The sequence below is a fragment of the Mytilus trossulus genome, chromosome 4, assembly GCF_036588685.1.
Source record: "Mytilus trossulus isolate FHL-02 chromosome 4, PNRI_Mtr1.1.1.hap1, whole genome shotgun sequence".
Lineage (NCBI taxonomy): Eukaryota > Metazoa > Mollusca > Bivalvia > Mytilida > Mytilidae > Mytilus > Mytilus trossulus.
Genome location: NC_086376.1, coordinates 39,750,224 through 39,765,221, shown reverse-complemented (window position 1 = coordinate 39,765,221; position 14,998 = coordinate 39,750,224).

Below are 14,998 nucleotides of genomic sequence, written 5' to 3'. Positions count from 1 at the left end.
ATGCCTTTTCAAATGAAATTGTGATGCCAGAATGCATTCTAGAACAATAAACGATGAGAAGAGGACACATGTGTTAACCAAATTTTTTGCAGCCACGTCAAAATGTGTGAGGACACCCTATCAAGCTTGCGCTCGTGTTGTGTTAAAACATTTTTAGGAAGCTGAAAAATACCAACAATAGAAAAATAAACAAATGATCGATATTGTAAAATATCAATGCGTTGAAAAGCCAATGATCTACATACATGTATACATATATATACATAAATCACAGTGTAGATACTATTCTATACGCTATACGGAAGTCGCGATTTTCGAAGCGAGGATTTGAATCTGGCTAACAGAACGGTTTTGTTTTGGTGCTTTTTCTCATCATTTGTTTACTCCTATATCTATAAAGTGCTTTGCACATCTTAAATGTATGTATGGCATCATAAATATGAGTAACTGTAACAAAACATGCAGTAGAATATAAAATATACGTGTGCATCACACCAACTTCATAGAAAAAAGTGAAATCGATTGACAATGTTGCTCTCGTATTACAAAGCAAATGATCTTTTATTGCAAATATTTGCATCAGTTTACAGTTTAAAAATAGATCCTGTTTCAATATTCTTACCGTATTTAAGTAGAATGTTCGTATTTCAAATAAAAAAATATGCTTTCCTTGAGGATAACAAAATAAAATACTGTACGATCAGTCTAAAACTGACTGTATTCTAGAAGCGATTTCAGATTTTTTGTCTGTATGACCAGAAGAAAATAACAACGGCAATTTGAAGGTATATACGTGTCTATGTGATATTATGATTGTGTCCATGGAACTATAACGTGTAATTTCTTTCATCAGACAATACAAATATATTTCTGATGATTTTTGTAGACGGCAAAATAATTAAGGTCTTTCCTTTTACTAAAGGGAAAGACCTTACTGTATTTCTTCTGATTATTATTATTAAGGTCTTTCCTTTTACTAAAGGGAAAGACCTTACTGTATTTCTTCTGATTATTAGGTCTTTCCACTTTTCCGTGGAAAGACCTATTGGATTTCTTCTGATTATTATTTTTTTTTTTTTTTTTCTTCCGCTTAATTTTTTTCCTTCGCTGTTTTTTTGTTTCGCAAGATGTCGCTTAGATTTTTGGAATATGATATCGAACAGTTTATACGCTTTTGAAACCAACTCTGCTTAACCGAATACTTTCCCATATAAGAGTTATCTCCCCAAACACTGTTTTTCTTGTTATCTCTAAGGCTTCCCAACCATATTAGAAACCGACAATTTTATTTTTCCAAATTGCTCGTTATATCCTCAGGATGTTCTGTTTTATTTTGACCGAAGACGTATAGAGATTCCATATGAGAGTTATTTCCCCTTTTGTATTTGAAATTTTGAAATGTATTTAAAACTGGAAAACCATAAGTGATAGAGTCCTAGGGTCTTTTTATTTGAGGTCCTTGGTCCAAAAAAAATAAAATGAGGTCAAGGTCAAAGGTCAAGGTCATGTTCAAAATTTTGATTTTGGCATGTTATCACTTATTTTCAGCAATCATATAAGATATCGACAAAATATTTTCACACAATTGTGAGTTGCGACATGTCGAAACACGTAAATTTTAGTTAAAAGGGTACGTAAACATTTGATGCGAGTTTTTCCCCCTTTTATATCTTATATCAGTTGTATGGTAATATTACTCATTAACAATATACAGTAGAGGCCTAGGGTCTTTTGATTTGAGGTCCTTGGTTGTTGACCTTGACATTGAGCTCAAGGTCATAGGCAAAATTAACGTTCTAGATTTTGACCTTTGCTTTTACCTCATATGTATACATGATAAAGACATGGGACTTTTTGCAATGAGTTGCAAGCAATGTGACCTTGTAAAAGCCAACCGGAAGTGACCTTTTGTTTACCGGAAGTACCATTTTTTGTTCTAAATAAATGTAAAAGTATATAGAACCATATATTTTTGGAATCAGTGTCACTTAAACTATCAAACTATACCGGAAATAACATCGTTTGAACCGGAAGTAAACAATTATCTCCCTTATCTATATCTTTTTCCATAGAAACCATACATTTTTGGAATCAGCGTTCAATAAGCTGTCATTTGACGGTTCAATTGACATTTAAAACCAAATTTTAATATTTTCATATAAAAAAAAGATCCTTACTGGTGGAAAGACCATCAATGGTTCTCTGAACAATTGGTTTTTAATTATTATTAAGGTCTTTCCTTTTACTAAAGGGAAAGACCTTACTGTATTTCTTCTTAAGGTCTTTCCTTTTACTAAAGGGAAAGACCTTACTGTATTTCTTCTGATTATTATTATTATTATTAGGTCTTTCCACTTTTCCGTGGAAAGACCTATTGGATTTCTTCTGATTATTATTATTATTATTTTTTTTCTTCCGCCAACTTTTTGTTCCTTCGCAATTTTTTTGTTTCGCAAGATGTGGCTTAGATATATGGTATATGATATCGAGCAATTAATACGCTTTTGAAACTGACACCGCGTAACCAAAATCTTTTCAATGTAAGAGTTATCTCCCCGAACACTGTTTTTCTTGTGATCGCTTAATATTCGCAACCGTATAAGAAACCGACAAATTTATTTTTCCAAATTGCTCGTTATATCCTCAGGATGTTCTGTTTAATTTTGACCGAAGCCTTACATAGATTCCATATGAGAGTTATCCCCCCTTTTATGTTTGATATAAGAATTTGCATTTCTAACTGGTTAACCATAAGAGATAGAGACCTAGGGTCTTTTGATTTGAGGTCCTTGGTCAAAAAAAATGAAAATAAGGTCAAGGTCAAAGGTCAAGGTCATATTATAAATTTTGATTTTGGCTTATTTTCACTTATTTTCAAAAGCCGTATAACTTATCGACAAATTATTTTTACTAAATTGTAAGTCGCGACATGTGGTAACACGTAGATTTTAGTCGAAAGAGAACGTAGACATTTGATGCCAGTTTTGCCCCCTTTTATATCTAATATTAGTTGTAAGGTAATACAACTCATTAACTATATATAGTAGAGGCCTAAAGTCTTTTGATTTGAGGTCCCTGGTTGATGACCTCAAAATTGAGCTCAAGGTCATAGGTAAATGTAACGTTCTAGATTTTGACCTTTGCTTTTACCTCATATGTATACATGATCAAGACTTGGGACTTTATAAATTAGGTTGCAAGCAATGTGATCTAGAAAAAGACAACCGGTAGTGACCTTTTGTAAACCGGAAGTAGCTATATTTTGTACTTTTTTAATGAAAAAGTATATAGAACCATATATTTTTGGAATCAGTGTCAAGTAAACAATAAAAAATTACCGGAAGTAACATATTTTAAACCGGAAGTAAAAAATGATCTCCCTTATTTATATCTTTTTGTATAGAAACCATATATTTTTGGAATAAGCGTTCAATAAGCTGACATTTGACGCTAAAATTGATATTTCAAAACCAAATTTTAATATTTCATATAAAAAAGGACTTAACTGGTGGAAAGACCATCAATGGTTCTCTGAACAATTGGTTTTTAATTATTAAGGTCTTTCCTTTTACTAAAGGGAAAGACCTTACTGTATTTCTTCTGATTATTATTATTATTAAGGTCTTTCCTTTCTTAAATGGAAAGACCTTACTGTATTTCGTTTGTTTATTATTATTCTTTTTCTTCCGCCGTTTTTCAAAGTTAATCGGTGATAAAAGTACGCAAGATATCAAAATGATCTTTGGTACCAAGTATCGGGTTAATAAAAGCTATCTTGTATTAGGGGCACCGTAGTGTACTATTTACTTTATAGGAGTTATCTCCCCAATTACAAAAAACACTGTTATCGCTATAACTCATGAACTATGAGACTTAGCGGCAAATGGTTTTTTTTAAAATGTTCCTTGCCAAATGATACAAGTTCAAATAATTTAAATCGAAGCGACCAAGTGACCTATTATAGGAGTTATTTCCCCTTGAATATTTAAATTTTCGATATGCATATAAATCTCATGAACCGTAAGTCATAAAGACTGCGGGTCTTCAGATTTGAGTTTATTGGACCAAAACTAGAAAATATAGGTCAAGGTCAAAGGTCAAGGTCATATTTTAGATTTTCAAAAGTTTTTCATTTCCCTATAACTATTGAACGGTTATAGATACAGAAAAATTAAGCAGTGAAAAATGATTGGTACTTCAAGGGGCAACTTTTTTACATTATGACTATACTGATTTTACCATCATGTAAGGGACATAACTCCCATTGATGGTTTTTAAAAAGCCATTTTTAGGCAAAACTCTTTAACAAAAGGTCCTTGACCCATACGGTCTTTTGCAATGACCTTGTGGAGCAATGACCTTGACGAAGGTCACAAGGTCAAAGGTCAAGGTCATCAAATTATGTGTTTTTTGGCACTATTTAAACAGTTTTATGTGTGTTTGAATTCCAACCAACCAACCAACCAACCAACCAATCAATCAATCAATCAATCAATCAATCAATCAATCAATCAATCAACCAATCAATCAATCAATCAATCAATTAATCAATCAATCAATCAATCAATCAATCAATCAAAGCAAGTTTCCGTTTCATGTGTTTAATACGGGATCCAAGGTCTCTTTTTTTCGCTTGTTTTAATTGACACTTTCCAACGTGTTTAACCAACGTGTTTAACCAATCAATCAATGCATGTTTCCGTTTCATGTGTTTCATACGGGATCCAATGTTGTTTTTTTTCGCTTGTTTTGATTCAGCCTATCCAACCAACGTGTTTAACCAACGTGTTTAACCAACATGTTTCATTAACGTGTTTAACCAACATGTTTAACCAATGTGTTTAACTAACCAACCAACGTGTTTAACTAACCAATCAATCAATGCATGTTTCCGTTTCATGTGTTTCATACGGGATCCAAGGTTTTTTTTTCGCTTGTTTTAATTCAGCCTATCCAATCAACGTGTTTAACCAACGTGTTTAACCAACGTGTTAAACCAACGTGTTTAACTAACGTGTTTAACCAACGTGTTTAACCAACCAATCAATCAATGCATGTTTCCGTTTCATGTGTTTCATACGGGATCCAAGGTTTTTTTTCGCTTGTTTTAATTGAGCCTATCCAACCAACGTGTTTAACCAACGTGTTAAACCAACGTGTTTAACCAACGTGTTTAACTAACCAAACAACGTGTTTAACCAACCAACAAACCAATCAATCAATGCATGTTTCCGTTTCATGTGTTTCATACGGGATCCAAGGGTTTTTTTTCCGCTTGTTTTAATTCAGCCTATCCAACCAACGTGTTTAACCAACGTGTTTAACCAACGTGTTAAACCAACGTGTTTAACCAACGTGTTTAACTAACCAACCAACGTGTTTAACCAACCAACCAACCAATCAATCAATGCATGTTTCCGTTTCATGTGTTTCATACGGGATCCAAGGTTTTTTTCCCCGCTTGTTTTAATTCAGCCTATCCAACCAATGTGTTTAACCAACGTGTTTAACCAACGTGTTAAACCAACGTGTTTAACTAACCAACCAACGTGTTTAACCAACCAATCAATAAACAATGCATGTTTCCGTTTCATGTGTTTCATACGGGGTCCAAGTTTTTTTTTTCGCTTGTTTTAATTGAGCCTATCCAACCAACGTGTTTAACCAACGTGTTAAACCAACATGTTTAACCAACGTGTTTAACTAAGCAACCAACGTGTTTAACCAACCAACCAACCAATCAATCAATGCATGTTTCCGTTTCATGTGTTTCATACGGGATCCAAGGTGGTTTTTTTTGCTTGTTTTAATTTAGCCTATCCAATCAACGTGTTTAACCAACGTGTTTAACCAACGTGTTAAACCAACATGTTTAACCAACGTGTTTAACTAACCAACCAACGTGTTTAACCAACCAACTAACCAATCAATCAATGCATGTTTCCGTTTCATGTGTTTCATACGGGATCCAAGGTGTTTTTTTTTCGCTTGTTTTAATTAAGCCAATCCAACCAACGTGTTTAACCGACGTGTTTAACCAACGTGTTGAACCAACATGTTTAACCAACGTGATTAACTAACCAAACAACGTGTTTAACCAACCAATCAATCAATCAATCAATGCATGTTTATGTTTCATGTGTTTCATACGGGATCCAAGTTTTTTTTTCGCTTGTTTTAATTGAGCCTATCAAGGTGTTTAACCAATCAACGTGTTTAACCAACCAACATGTTTAACCAACGTGTTTAACCAACCAACGTGTTTAACCAACCAATCAATCAATCAATGCATGTTTCCGTTTCATCTGTTTCATACGGGATCCAAGGTCTCTTTTTTTTCTTCCCTTGTTGTAATTGAGCCTTTCCAATGTGTTTAACTTACCAACGTGTTTAACCAACGTGTTTAACCAACATGTTTAACCAAACCAACTTGTTTAACCAACCAACCAACCAACCAATCAAACAACCAATGCATGTTTCTGTTTCATGTGTTTAATACGGAATCTAATGTCTCTTTTTTTTCGCTTGTTTAAATTAACCCTATACCACGTGTTTAACCAATGTGTTTAACCACACAATGTGTTTAACCAACCAACCAACCAATCAATCAATCAATCAATTCCATTAATTAATGCAAGTTTCCGTTTCAGGTGTTTAATACGGAATCCAAGGTCTCTTTTTTTTTGCTTGTTTCAAGAGACCCTATATCAAGTGTTTAATTAATAAACCAATCAACCAACTAATCAATAAATTAATCAATCAATATATATGATATTTTTATTTATGACAGTATAATTAAAAGAAAATGGAAGGAAAGACCTATCAATTATTCAAGAAGAATTGAACTTTAATTATTATTATTATTCTTCTTGTTCCGCCAAACTTTGACAAAATTTCCCTCCGTAACCGTAAGACGTGTCGCTTTCATGTTCACACTTTGTATCGGTGTCATGAATACCTATCCGGAACTCACCCTGTGAGTCGAAATATTTTGTCGGTTCGGAGTAATCCCTCCGAAACCCAAAAACCTTGTTATCGTTCCAACACCGTAACCGTAATAGGTAGAAAAAAAATGAAGGGTGAAATTTGTTCAGGACCAGACCCCAGTTCTTCGTTACATTTGGATCGAAAAGATTCAACGACTCATTGGTAGGGTTATGCCCCTTTGAAAATTAACCGGTGTCGGTTGGCCACCAAAACTCAGAAACCGTAAGTCGTAGACACATAGGATCTTCACCAATCATCATCATTTCATGTATCTTTTAAAAATACCTCAAGGTCAAATTTGTATGTTGACCTTGACCTTTGACCTAACACCTTGTTATGGGATAATCTCAGAAACCATTATACTTACAGAAGTTTTAAATAGTGGAAAATGTTTGGGTCATTATGGCGCAACTTTGTTACATTTTGACCAGAGATTTGACCTTTCTATAAGGGGCATAACCCCTGTTTTAAGTTTTTGAAAAGACAAAATCAGCTTTTACTATATAACCAAAGGTCCTAGACCCTTAAGGTCTTCAGTAATGGCATTGGGGACCAATGACCTTGACGAAGGTCAAAAGGTCAAAGGTCAAGGTCATGTCCCAGATAGCGAATTTAGTGTTTTTAACCTTATTTAAAGGATTTTTAGTGTGTTTTCGAGCTTTTTAAGGTTGACCTTGACCTTTTCAATACATTCTACGTCTGTTGGAACATGTATTTTACATTAAAAAAGGAAAGACCTCTCAATTGTTCAAGAACAATTGACAGTTTAATTATTATTATTATTATTCTTTTTGTTCCGCCAAACTTTGACGAAGTTAGCCTCCGTAACCGTAAGACGTGTCGCTTTCATGTTCACACTTTGTATCGGTGTCATGAATACCTATCCGGAACTCACCCTGTGAGTCGAAATATTTTGTCGGTTCGGAGTAATCCCTCCGAAACCCAAAAACCTTGTTATCGTTCCAACACCGTAACCGTAATAGGTAGAAAAAAAACAAAGGGTGAAATTTGTTCAGGACCAGACCCCGGTTCTTCGTTACATTTGGATCGAAAAGATTCAACGACTCATTGGTAGGGTTATGCCCCTATGAAAATTAACCGGTGTCGGTTGGCCACCAAAACTCAGAAACCTTAAGTCGTAGACACATAGGATCTTCACCAATCATCATCATTTCATGTATCTTTAAAAAATACCTCAAGGTCAAATTTGTATGTTGACCTTGACCTTTGACCTAACACCTTGTTATGGGATAATCTCAGAAACCATTATACTTACAGAAGTTTTAAATGGTGGAAAATGTTTGGGTCATTATGGCGCAACTTTGTTACATTTTGACCAAAGAGATTTGACCTTTCTATAAGGGGCATAACCCCTGTTTTAGGTTTTTGAAAAGACAAAATCAGCTTTTACTATATAACCAAAGGTCCTAGACCCTTAAGGTCTTCAGTAATGGCATTGGGGACCAATGACCTTGACAAAGGTCAAAGGTCAAAGGTCAAGGTCATGTCCCAGATAGCGAATTTAGTGTTTTTAACCTTATTTAAAGGATTTTTAGTGTGTTTTCGAGCTTTTTAAGGTTGACCTTGACCTTTTCAATACATTCTACGTCTGTTGGAACATGTATTTTACATTAAAAAAGGAAAGACCTCTCAATTGTTCAAGAACAATTGACAGTTTAATTATTATTATTATTCTTCCGCCAAACTTTGACGAAGTTAGCAGCCTAAACCGTAAGACGTGTCGCTTTCATGTTCACACTTTGTATCGGTGTCATGAATACCTATCTGGAACTCACCCTGTTAGTCGAAATATTTTGTCGGTTCGGAGTTATCCCTCCGAAACCAAAAAACCTTGTTATCGTTCCAACACCGTAACCATAATAGGTAGAAAAAAAACAAAGGGTGAAATTTGTTCAGGACCAGACCCCAGTTCTTCGTTACATTTGGGTCGAAAAGATTCAACGACTCATTGGTAGGGTTATGCCCCTATGAAAATTAACCGGTGTCGGTGGACCACCAAAACTCAGAAACCGTAAGTCGTAGAGACCTAGGATCTTCACCATTCATCATCAATTCATGTGACTTTGAAAAATACCTCAAGGTCAAATTTGTATGTTGACCTTGACCTTTGACCTAACACCTTGTTATGGGATAATCTCAGCAACCATTATACTTACAGAAGTTTTAAATAGTGGAAAATGTTTGGGTCATTACCGCAAAACTTTGTTACATTTTGACCAAAGAGATTTGACCTTTTTTTAAGGGGCATAAAGTCTGTTTTATGTTTCTGAAAAGACTAAATCAGCTTTTTCTATATAACCAAGGGTCCTAGACCCATGGGGCTTCAGCAATGACATTGGGAACTAATGACCTTGACAAAGGTCAAAAGGTCAAAGGTCAAGGTCATGTCCCAGATAGCGAATTTAGTGTTTTTAACCTTATGTAAAGGATTTTTAGTGTGTTTTAGAGCTTTCTAAGGTTGACCTTGACCTTTTCAATACATTCTACGTCTGTTGGATCAAGTATTTTACATTACAAAAGGAAAGACCTCTCAATTGTTCAAGAACAATTGACAGTTTAATTAAGGTCTTTCCTTTTACAAAAGGGAAAGACCTTACTGTATTTCTTTTGTTTATTAAGGTCTTTCCTTTTACTAAAGGGAAAGACCTTACTGTATTTCTTCTGTTTATTAAGGTCTTTCCTTTTACAAAAGGGAAAGACCTTACTGTATTTCTTCTGTTTATTAAGGTCTTTCCTTTTACAAAAGGGAAAGACCTTACTGTATTTCTTCTGTTTATTATTATTATTATTCTTCCGCCAAACTTTGACGAAGTTAGCAGCCTAAACCGTAAGACGTGTCGCTTTCATGTTCACACTTTGTATCGGTGTCATGAATACCTATCTGGAACTCACCCTGTTAGTCGAAATATTTTGTCGGTTCGGAGTAATCCCTCCGTAACCAAGAAACCTTGTTATCGTTCCAACACCGTAACCATAATAGGTAGAAAAATAACTAAGGGTGAAATTTGTTCAGGACCAGACCCCGGTTCTTCGTTACATTTGGATCGAAAAGATTCAACGACTCATTGGTAGGGTTATGCCCCTATGAAAATTAACCGGTGTCGGTTGACCACCAAAACTCAGAAACCGTAAATCGTAGACACCTAGGATCTTCACCAATCATCATCAGTTTATGTATCTTTATTATTATTATTAAGGTCTTTCCTTTTACAAAAGGGAAAGACCTTACTGTATTTCTTCTGTTTATTATTATTATTATTCTTCCGCCAAACTTTGACGAAGTTAGCAGCCTAAACCGTAAGACGTGTCGCTTTCATGTTCACACTTTGTATCGGTGTCATGAATACCTATCTGGAACTCACCCTGTTAGTCGAAATATTTTGTCGGTTCGGAGTAATCCCTCCGAAACCAAAAAACCTTGTTATCGTTCCAACACCGTAACCATAATAGGTAGAAAAAAAACAAAGGGTGAAATTTGTTCAGGACCAGACCTCGGTTCTTCGTTACATTTGGATCGAAAAGATTCAACGACTCATTGGTAGGGTTATGCCCCTATGAAAATTAACCGGTGTCGGTTGACCACCAAAACTCAGAAACCGTAAGTCGTAGAGACCTAGGATCTTCACCAATCATCATCAATTCATGTATCTTTGAAAAAAACCTCAAGGTCAAATTTGTATGTTGACCTTGACCTTTGACCTAACACCTTGTTATGGGATAATCTCAGAAACCATTATACTTACAGAAGTTTTAAATAGTGGAAAATGTTTGGGTCATTATGGCGCAAATTTGTTACATTTTGACCAAAGAGATTTGACCTTTCTATAAGGGGCATAACCCCTGTTTTAGGTTTCTGAAAAGACAAAATCAGCTTTTACTATATACCCAAAGGTCCTAGACCCTTGGGGTCTTCAGTAATGGCATTGGGGAGTAATGACCTTGACAAAGGTCAAAAGGTCAAAGGTCAAGGTCATGTCCCAGATAGCGAATTTAGTGTTTTTAACCTTATATAAAGGATTTTTAGTGTGTTTTGGAGCTTTTTAAGGTTGACCTTGACCTTTTCAATACATTCTACGTCTGTTGGAACGTGCATTTTACATTACAAAAGGAAAGACCTCTCAATTGTTCAAGAACAATTGACAGTTTAATTCTTATTATTATTCTTCCGCCAAACTTTGACGAAGTTAGCAGCCTAAACCGTAAGACGTGTCGCTTTCATGTTCACACTTTGTATCGGTGTCATGAATACCTATCTGGAACTCACCCTGTTAGTCGAAATATTTTGTCGGTTCGGAGTAATCCCTCCGTAACCAAGAAACCTTGTTATCGTTCCAACACCGTAACCATAATAGGTAGAAAAATAACGAAGGGTGAAATTTGTTCAGGACCAGACCCCGGTTCTTCGTTACATTTGGATCGAAAAGATTCAACGACTCATTGGTAGGGTTATGCCCCTATGAAAATTAACCGGTGTCGGTTGACCACCAAAACTCAGAAACCGTAAATCGTAGACACCTAGGATCTTCACCAATCATCATCAGTTTATGTATCTTTGAAAAATACCTCAAGGTCAAATTTGTATGTTGACCTTGACCTTTGACCTAACACCTTGTTATGGGATAATCTCAGAAACCATTATACTTACAGAAGTTTTAAATAGTGGAAAATGTTTGGGTCATTACAGCACAACTTTGTTACATTTTGACCGAAGAGATTTGACCTTTTTTTAAGGGGCATAACACCTGTTTTAGGTTTTTTGGAAAGACAAAATCATCTTTTACTATATAACCAAAGGTCCTAGACCCATGGGGTCTTCGGCAATGACATTGGGGACTAATGACCTTGACAAAGGTCAAAAGGTCAAAGGTCAAGGTCATATCCCATATAGCGAATTTGGTGTTTTTAACCTTATTTGAAGGTTTTTCAGTGTGTTTTAAAGCTTTTCAATACATTCTACGTCTATTTGAACATGTATTTTACATTACAAAAGGAAAGACCTCTCAATTGTTCAAGAACAATTGACAGTTTAATTAAGGTCTTTCCTTTTTCTATAAGGAAAGACCTTACTGTATTTCTTCTGTTTATTATTATTATTCTTTTTCCGCCAAACTTTGACGAAGTTAGCAGCCTAAACCGTAAGACGTGTCGCTTTCATGTTCTCACTTTGTATCGGTGTCATGAATACCTATCCAGAACTCACCCTGTTAGTCGAAATATTTTGTCGGTTCGGAGTAATCCCTCCGAAACCAAAAAACCTTGTTATCGTTCCAACACCGTAACCGTAATAGATAGAAAAAAAACGAAGGGTGAAATTTGTTCAGGACCAGACCCCGGTTCTTCGTTACATTTGTTTCGAAAAGATTCAACGACTCATTGGTAGGGTTATGCCCCTTTGAAAATTAACCGGTGTCGGTGGACCACCAAAACTCAGAAACCGTAAATCGAAGAGACCTAGGATCTTCACCATTCATCAACAATTCATGAGACTTTCAAAAATACCTCAAGGTCAAATGTGTATGTTGACCTTGACCTTTGACCTAACACCTTGTTATCAGAACAACTCAAAAACCATTATACTTACAGAAGTTTTAAATAGTGGAAAATGTTTGGGTCATTACGGCGCAACTTTGTTATATTTTGACAGAAGAGATTTGACCTTTTTTTAAGGGGCATAAATCCTGTTTTAGGTTTTGAAAAGACAAAATCAGCTTTTACTACATAACCAAAGGTCCTAGACCCATGGGGTCTTCAGCAATGACATTGGGGACTAATGACCTTGACAAAGGTCAAACTATCAAAGGTCAAGGTCATGTCCACAGATAGCGAATTTAGTGTTTTTGACCTTATTTTAAGGATTTTTAGTGTGTTTTCAAGCTTTTTAAGGTTGATCTTGACCTTTCAACCCTTTATTGAATATCTCGAAAACGATTATACTTACAGAAATAGTAAATAGTGAAAAATGTTGAGTTGACTAAGGCGCAACTTTTTTACATTTTGACCGAAGAGCTTTGACATACACTTTAGGGGCATAACCCCCGTTAGGGGTTTCTGAAAAGACAAAATTAGCGTTAACTCTTGAACCAAAGGTCCTAGACCTATGGGGTCTCTTATAATGACAATGTGGACCAATGACCTTTTTCAAGGGTCACAAAGTCAAAAGTCAAGGTCATATTCTAAATAGCGAATTTGTTGTTTTTGCCATATTTTAACGGTTTTATGTGCGTTTGAGAGCTTTTCAATGCATTCTATGACTATTGGTAAGTTTGTTCCTTAGTTATCTGCCCAAATAAGAACATTTACCTGAATCATAATGGATAGACAAAGCCTAAAGAGTTGAAATTATACAGGATGTTAATTTTTGACGGGATCATATAATCAATTGTGATAGTTTCAGAAGTCTTGAAGTGGAAAATGGTGGATCATTAAGGCTCAACTTTGTAATATTTAGCCCAAAGATATTTGACCTTTCTTTGAAGGCATAACCATAATTGACAGTAAAAAAAAATCTAGCCATGTTAACATTCACAGTATCATTAGATGAAATAATAATTTGAGAATGTGTTCATGGGACACAGATGATGCCCCCTGTTAAAGGGAGATAACTCAAGATCGGTAAAAGTGACAATACCCAAATTTCTACTTGATCAAAGTTTTGTGGTAATAAGCATTGTGTATACGTTTCATAACACTTAAATTAGAGAACGGAAACAAAAAATTTAGCAATTTCTCCATTTGAAAAATAGCATAACTCTAGAACAATGAAAGTGATGCCAAAATTCGAACTTGATCTGTTTTTTGTGGTAATTAGCATTGTGTATAAGTTTCATAACATTTGGTTGAGGGAAACTAAAGTTAATGAACAGAAACCAATAATTCAGCAATATTTCCATTTGTAAAGCTGCATTACTTTAGAAAGGTAAAAGTGATACCACCAAAATTTAAAATTGATCTGTGTTTTGTGGTTATAAGCATTGTGTATGGATTTCATACCATTTGGTTCAGGCAAACTAAAGTTATTAGATCAGAAACAAAAATTCAGCAATATTTCCATTTGTAAAGGGGCACGACTCTAGAACGGTAAAAGTGACGTCACCAAGTTTCAAACTTGGTCTGTGTTTAAAGATAATAAGCATTGTATATAAGTTTCATAACATTTGGTTAAGGCAAACTAAAGTTAGAGAACGGAATTAATCCAAAAAATTAGTAATTTTTCAATTTGTAAAGGGGCATAACTATAGAATAGATAAAGTGACACCATCAAAATTCAATCTTGATCTGTTTTTTGTGGTAATAAGCATTGTGTATAAGTTTCATATTATTTGTTTGAGGAAACTAAAGTTAGAGACCGGAAACAAATTATGGGATGTATGGAGATGCAGACGGACAAGGGTAAAACTAAGTGCCCCTTTCGCTATGGCAGGAACATACAAAAAATGGTTCTTGCTGTTTGCAAAAGAGCATGCTGGTAGGGTGAACAAGTGAAACTTTGAGCTACTGCTCACTGATGATACCCCCGCCGCAAGTGGATAATATTAATAGTGTAAAAATATGGAAGTGTTCGGTAAACAGGAAGTTGTCGAGTGATGAATCTGAAAACGCATCACACCGTAAAGCTGACTTATATAAATCCTGAAACCAAATTTCAGAAATCCATGTATTGTAGTTCCTGAGAAAAATGTGACGAAAATTTTCAACTTGGCTATCATGTGTACTCATACAAGTGTTCGGTAAACAGGAAGTTGTCAAGTGATCAATCTGAAAACGCATCACACAATAAAGCTGACTTAGATAAACCCTGAAATCAAATTTCAGAAATCCTTGTATTGTAGTTTCTGAGAAAAATATGACAAAAATTTTCAACTTGGCTATCATGTGTAAAATCATACAAGTGTTCGGTAAACAGGAAGTTGTCAAGTGATCAATCTGAAAACGCATCACACGGTATAGCTGACTTAGATCAACCTTGAAACCAAATTTCAGAAATCCGTGT